The sequence below is a fragment of the Chrysochloris asiatica genome, unplaced genomic scaffold, assembly GCF_000296735.1.
Source record: "Chrysochloris asiatica unplaced genomic scaffold, ChrAsi1.0 scaffold00081, whole genome shotgun sequence".
Lineage (NCBI taxonomy): Eukaryota > Metazoa > Chordata > Mammalia > Afrosoricida > Chrysochloridae > Chrysochloris > Chrysochloris asiatica.
In genome coordinates this window covers 3,410,951-3,418,142 of record NW_006408599.1, presented here as the reverse complement: position 1 = coordinate 3,418,142, position 7,192 = coordinate 3,410,951, and the positions used below count along the sequence as shown (strand labels likewise).

Here is a 7,192-nt window from a genome sequence, read left to right as displayed (position 1 = left end):
GTGGTCTTCCAAATTTCTTGGCATAGACAAGTGAGCACTTCCAGCAATGTATCATTTGTTGAAACACCTCAGTTGATATTTTGTCAATTCCTGGAGCCTTAGTTTCCACCAGTGCCTTCAGTGCAGTTTGGACTTCTTCATTCAATACCATTGGTTATTGATCATACGTTGTTGTTGTTGTTGAGTGCAATTGAATCAGTTCTGACTCATAGAGCCTTCATATAGACTTTCTGAGAAGCAGCTGTTAGGTTTGGACCACCAATCTTGTGGTTGGCAGTCCAGTGTTTACTGTTCAGCACCACACCACCAGGACTCCATGCTATCATATGCTACCTCCTGAAATGGTTAAACATCAACTAACTGTTTTTGGTACAGTGACTGTATATTCCTTCCATCTTCTTTTTGTGCTTTCTGAATCATTCAGTAATTTGTTCATGTTGTTGTTGTTAAGTGCCATCGAGTTGGTTCCAACACATAGCGACCATGTATAGGGTTTCTGAGGAGTGGCTAGTGAGTTTGAACTACCAACCATATGGTTCAAATACACCTTAAGGTTGAGTGTTTATCCTACAGTGCCACACCGGGACTCCAATTTACTCATGGTTATTGAGCTGTGGAGTAGGTTTTAACTGAGAGTGACCCTATATAAGTTTTCCAAGGTTGTAAATCTTTACAGAAGCAGAAAGCCTCATCTTTCTACCATGGAACAGCTGGTAGGTTCAAACTGCTGACCTTGAGGTTAGCAGCCCGACTCATAACCACTATGTTACCAGAGTTCAACTTGAGACTTTAATTTTTTCTTCAGTTCTTTCACCTTGAGAAATGTCGAACATGTTCTTCACTTTAGACTTTCTAGCTCCAGGACTTCGCACATTTCATCATACTACTTTACGTTGACTTCTTTGATTGCTCTCAAAAATCTCTGTTCAGCTCTTTCACTCATCATATCTTCCATTCACTTTAACTACTTTATGCTAAAGAGTTTTTTCAGACATCCATTTTGGTCTTTTCTTTCTTTGCTGTCTCTTCAGTGACATTTTGTTTTCTTCATGTCGGATGTCCTTGATTTTATAGGTTATCTGTTCTTTGGTCATTAGTGTTCAAATCTATTCTTGGGATGGCCTCTAAATTCAGGTGAGATACACTCAGTCATACTTTGGTTTTGTAGACTTGTTTTAATTTTCTTCAACTTCAACTGGAACGTACATGTGAGCAATTGGTAGTCTGTTCCACAGTTGGCCCTAACCTTGTTCTGCCTGGTGATATGAGCTTCTCTGTCTTCTCTTTCCACAGATGTATATTTTATCCTTGTGTGTTCCAGCCAGCACTGGAATCATACGCCAGATTGCTGTTTATGTTGTTGGGAAAAAAGGTGTTTTCATTTTCCCATCAGCATCCGGCTTCCCCTGAGTGCCACACCCCTGTACCACACCAGCTCTGAGCTCTGGCTTCCTGAAAAGCTAGTACTTCTATGTTCCCCCCAGCTGCCATCCTGATTATCTACAGGGACATCATCAGTCATGATGAGATGTTCTCTGGTGTTTACAAGATCCCGGAGATCGTGGATGGGCTGTGCCTGGAAGTGGAGGGGAAGATGGTCAGCAGGACAGAGGGTAACATCAATGACTCGCTCATTGGTGGAGAAACAGTCATCACAGGTGTTGATATTGTCAAGAACCATCACCTGCAGGAAACCAGCTTCACAAAAGAAGCCTACAAGAAGTACAGCAAAGATTACATGAAATCAAGCAAAGGCAAATTTGAAGAACAGAAACCACGACACATACCTTTTCTGTCAGGGCTAAAGAACAAACCAAGCACACCCTAATTTCAAAACTTACCAGTCCTTAATTAGTGAAAACATGAATCCAGATGGTTGGGTTGCTCTGCTGGACTATTGTGAAGATGGTATAGCCCCATATATGATTTTCTCTAAGGATGGTTTCAAAATAGAAAAATGTTAACAAATTTGCCAATTATGTTGACCTGTCTGTCACCTGTCATCTGAGCTGGCTGCTGCTCGCCATCCACACACCAGGACAAAATGGGGTTGTTGTTATCCTGAGACCTGGATTGGAGCAGAAGCATTTTTTTTTAAAGGGGGGGGGGGGCGAGGACATGTCGTGCAAGTTGTCTAAAAAGAAAATGCATTTTAAATTAAAAAAAAAAATGTTTGCAATGAATAAGTCATTGATCTTGCAAAATTCTATCATGCAATCTCTTATCATACAGTCTTCATCATCATATCATATTATAGACAGACAGACACGGCATGAGGAATATAATTTGATCATATGACTTACTTTTCCAGTAAAGTGTGAGCAAAAGTGATGGTGTCTCTTCTGAGAAGAAACTTTAAAAGTTATGTGGTTTTACCCACATATCTTTTCCTTCTGTCCCAAACTTGTTGTTGTTAAGTGCTGTCGAGTCAATTCTGACCCATAGCCACCCTGTATAGGGTTTCCAAGGAGCAGCTGGTGAGTTTGAACCACCGATGTTGCAGTTCAAACACCTTTGCTGTCTGACGCATTAGCCTACAGCACCACACCAGGACTCCTATGTCCCAAACTAGAGGTGTCCTAAACAGAGACTGCTCCTTCAGGCTTGATATAATTGAAGAATGAGCAAGAAAGCAGCGTTACTGGAAGTCATTGAGATGTGGGCAGTTTTTGGTTATTGGCGCATAACTTCACCTATCCTTGCTGGTGTAACAATCAGTACAGAGAACCTCTGGCCACTTGAAAATGAATGAGACAGTCCAGAAATTCCAGGATTTGTACAGAGATAAGATGAACTTGCTTTCCATATCCAGCAGATAATAGGTAAAATTCAAAAAGCCTTTTAAAGAGAAAGCTGACTAAAATTCAGTCTGCTGGTAAAGATGTGATCAAGATTATGATCATAACAGCTTTTGTTAAAACATCTCTGAATTGACTAAAGTGGCACCCAGTAATTCCTCTTTGTAGGACAAAATGGCTCAGGGAAAAAAGATTAAGAATATTGCTCTTACACAGGAGTCTAAGAATCTCAAAGTATCTTCAATTAAGACAAGAGAGTGCTGTGTCTTAAAAAAAAAAAAAAAAAAAAAAAAACCCTGACTGTGGGTGTGGCTAATGGCACATACAGCAGACAGGAATTGGATAGATGTGAAATTAATGAAAACTTTTATAGAAAATTGAACTAGCAACAAAGCCAACCAATCAATATTATATGACACTGTTCAAGATACGAAATAATCCAAAGGTTGCCAACCTTCTATGGGCAAGAAGTAGGCTTGGAAAGTGGTTTTCCCAATGGCTTTTTTCAAATGTAGCCAAAGATGATAATGAAAAAGGAAGGTGCACCCAGAAAGTGGAAACAAATGTTACAGAAAAGTCAGGTGGAGAGTTATTCCTAGAGGCTCAATCAAACAGCACCCTCCATCTCAAAGGTGCAATGAGCCTCAAAACAGCTTCCCAGAGAGCCCTGATGGCACAGTGGTTAAGCACTCACAGTGGTTTGAACCCACCAGTCATTCTGCAGGGAGAAAGATGTACCAATTGGCTTCAATAAAGATTACAGCCTTGGAAGCCCTATCCTATAGGATTTCTATGAGTCAGAATCACCAGACAGCAACAGGTGAACCTTTTCCCAGCAAGTCAGAACTGCTATGGTGTGCCTCTCAAACACCCCTATTGGGAGAGAAGTGCCCCTGTCCCTTATCAAGCATTGTATAATGGGAGGTAGTCACAATGGGAGAGACAAGAGAGAAAATCATGGCAAATCAGGTGCCTACTGTTTCTGCTTAGAAGCAGCACACATCACATCTCCTCATGTCTCATTGACTAAAGGAAATCACCTGGCCAAGACTGATGAAAACGGAGTGTAGCAGGGCAGGGCAGCACAGGGCAGGCAGTTCAGACCCACCAGCCTTTGAGGGAAAAAGATGTGGCTGGCTGCTTCCATAAAGATTTACAGCCTCAGAAACCCTAAGGGGCAGGTCTACTCCGTTCCTATTGGGGCATTTTGAGTCAGAATTGATTCAGTGGCAGTGGGTTAATAATGTAATTTGCCCCACACATGTGAGCCCTAATTAGGGGACAAGCTCAAAGCCTGGATCTCGTCTAACCACCAAAGTTCCCAAAGCACTTAACCTTTCCTTCCCAAAGGCAAGAAATCATGGAAGGGCCAAAGACGTTGAATTATGGCATGGCCTGAGTCTAGGAGAAGTCTCCCTTCTAAGGTTTATTCATAATAAACGAATAATAAACATTCCACTGAAATCTTTAAATGGATAGAGTTTAATTATAAGAATTTAATTTTCAGAAGCAAAAGCTGCTTTTATACAATTACAGTGAGGCAACTTTTAATTAACTTTGGAAACTTTCTTTTGCTTGGGAAATCTAATTAAAAATACTTAGGGAACTATTAGCATAAAATAAGATTCAGGAGGGGGCTTGGAATAATATTGGGAGCATATGGAAAAGAAAAAGAGAAGGTATCTGTCAGGAGGTAGGTCCTCTAAGTGTCCCCCCATATTCAACAATTCCAGTTCCTCTCCAAGCTCTTCAGACACAGAGAAGAGGTGTCAACAGCAGCCTCCCTGTGGGTTTACTAAGCAATGGGGCTTAGTGAGGAGTCTGCCTTTTCTTTCTTCTACGCTAGGATTCTCCCACTTCTAAGGAGTCCTGGTGGTGCTGTGGTTAAGTGCTAGGCTGCTAACCCAGGGTTTGAGCCCAGCAGCCACTCCACAGGAGAAAACTGTGATAGTCGGCTCCCACCAAGACGATAGCCTTGGGGACCCCAAGCGAAACGTCTACTTGCCTTGTAGGGTCGCTGTGAGTCAGAGTTTGTCATGGGTTCTGGCCCTCGAGGTAGAGTTCACTTTCCCAGGTAAAAGGAGGTAGAGGCAGAAAGGGGCTCTAACAAGGGGGTTGGGGGAGCAGGGAATTTGTCGTCCCCATGTGATAGAAATGTGTTTACAAATCAGACCCCAGGCTTTCTCAGTAACTTCTTTCTGAAACTCTTAAAAAGAAAATTCTCTTGTGAGTCTCTGAATTCCCCAACCCACCTGTACTCACACCTGCCCACCATGGCTTCTAAATATAGCAGCCGACCCAGATTCTGGAACCCAAGGGCCTCCAGGAGGGTTGCAAGGGAGCAACTTTAATGTAATACTGACCCCCTGTGGATGTCAGAGGGGCAGCCGCTGCTCCCACCTCAGGGGTGGGGGGCGGGGCCGTTTTCACCCCACCCTACTCTTCTCCCAGTCAGACCCTCCAAGCAGCAGCCAGGACTCATTTATGAGAGGGCTGTCCACCAGCTGCTGCCACCGACCTTGGAGGCAGAGGCCACTGGGCAACCCTGACCATACCCTGGGGCCCCAGGCAAGGTCAGGCCGGGAGGAAGAGAGGGGTTATTTCTTCCACACTCAGTACAGAGCATAACTGCTTTTTCGGCCTCTGCTTGTACCCAATCCAGCATGTGTGCTGATGCAAACTAGTTCACAAAGGGAGTGGAATCCGGGATATCAATGGCCAGATCTTCACGAGACCAATTTGTGAGGCAACACATGTGAGAGAGATAAGTCTGGCTTGAGAAAAACACTTTCTGAACCATGGACCAGAGGAGTGTGACTGGTTAGTGCCAAGAGCCTGGAATGGTGAGTGCTCACTTCATGCCCACCTCTGCCCATTTTGCTGGTTAAGTTACATCCCATGAGATCTGCTAGCATAAAACACAGATGGGAAGAGACAATAAAGCCCACCAATGTATGGACACAGGGCAATGACCAGGGTACCCACCAAGGCACAGACCTTGAATGGCAGGTGGCTGGTAAAAAGGCATCCAAGATGCAACTGCCTTGCTTTCTTCACACATGTTGCTGTTGTTGTTAAGTGCCATTGAGTCGGTTCTGATCCATAGAGACCCTGTGTAGGGTTTCTGAGAAGTAGCTAGTTAGCTTGAAACGCTGACCTTGTAATTCAAACCGACTTTGCAGTCCAGCGCATTAACCCACAGCACCACACCACTCTGGAGGGTTATGTCCACGACTGGTACAAACAGTTAAGCACTTGACTGCTAAGTTGGTAGTTCAAACTCATCCAGCAATGCCTAGAAAGATGGCCGTGGTACAAACGCTATGAAGCAGCTCTGCTCTGCACCCATGGAGGCCCATAAGGTAGAAATAGGTTCAACAGCAACTACAGAAGTTTCTTCTACTGACAAATGTCTGGGGCGTGTATATGTGTGTGTGTGTGTGTTAGACACACAGGTTTTTTTATACATTTATTAATGAATTTGTACATGTCTATGAAAGAGCTTTCTGGTAGCATAGTGGTTACGAATCTGGCTGTGAACCTCAAGGTCAGCGGTTCGAAACTACCAGCTGTTCCATGGGAGAAAGATGAGGCTTTTTGTTCCCTTAAAGATTTACAGCCTCAGAAACCCTGTACAGGGTGGCTATGAGTCTGAACCGACTCCACGGCACATAACAACAACAACATGTTGGAGTGGACTGTAGGCAATTTTGTATGTTTATGGCTACATTATGTTTCAAATAGGAGTGCTGGTGGAGCTGTAGGCTCAACGCTGGACTGTAACCACAAAGTAGGCAGTTTTCAAACCTACCAGCCACTCCACAGGAAAAATAAGAGGTTTTCTGCTCCCCAAAAGATTTACAGTCTCAGAAGCCCTATTCAGGGTTGCTTGAGTTAGAACCAACGTGGTATTACCTAACAACAGTAACATGTCTCAAATGTGTGGGTCTACCTTTGCCCATTTGAGGGTGTTGTGTGTATCAGTAATATGTAACGGGTCTGTTACCTTCCCTGCAGGCACAAAAGTTAACTTTCTAAATACCAGCCTGGTTGCCACATCCTCTCTCGTGTGATTTCTAGAATGGCACATCCGTTTGTCCACATACAACTGGAAGCAGGGCAGGGATCAGGGTTTGATGCTCATGATCTGAAGTCAGATTCCAGGCATGAGTTCCAGTTCACCATTCACTAACTGGTGACTTTGAGCCGATGATTTAAGTACTCTGTACCTCAGCTGACCCAACTACAAAGTGGATTAAAATAATACACCTAGTACACATATGCACAACACTGTCAGCTCTTACTCTGAGCCCAGTGAGAGCTTGCCAGACCCAACCAGTCATTCATTCAATAGTGAACCACCTCCGTCCTGTGTGGAAACACTTGTGAGCCAG

At 43.7% G+C, this 7,192-nt stretch overlaps 1 pseudogene; it reads left to right on the top strand.

The window, feature by feature from the left end:
- The first annotated feature begins 1,471 nt into the window (after window positions 1-1,471).
- LOC102810613 lies at window positions 1,472-1,964 on the top strand (annotated as a pseudogene).
- The last annotated feature ends 5,228 nt before the right edge of the window (window positions 1,965-7,192 follow it).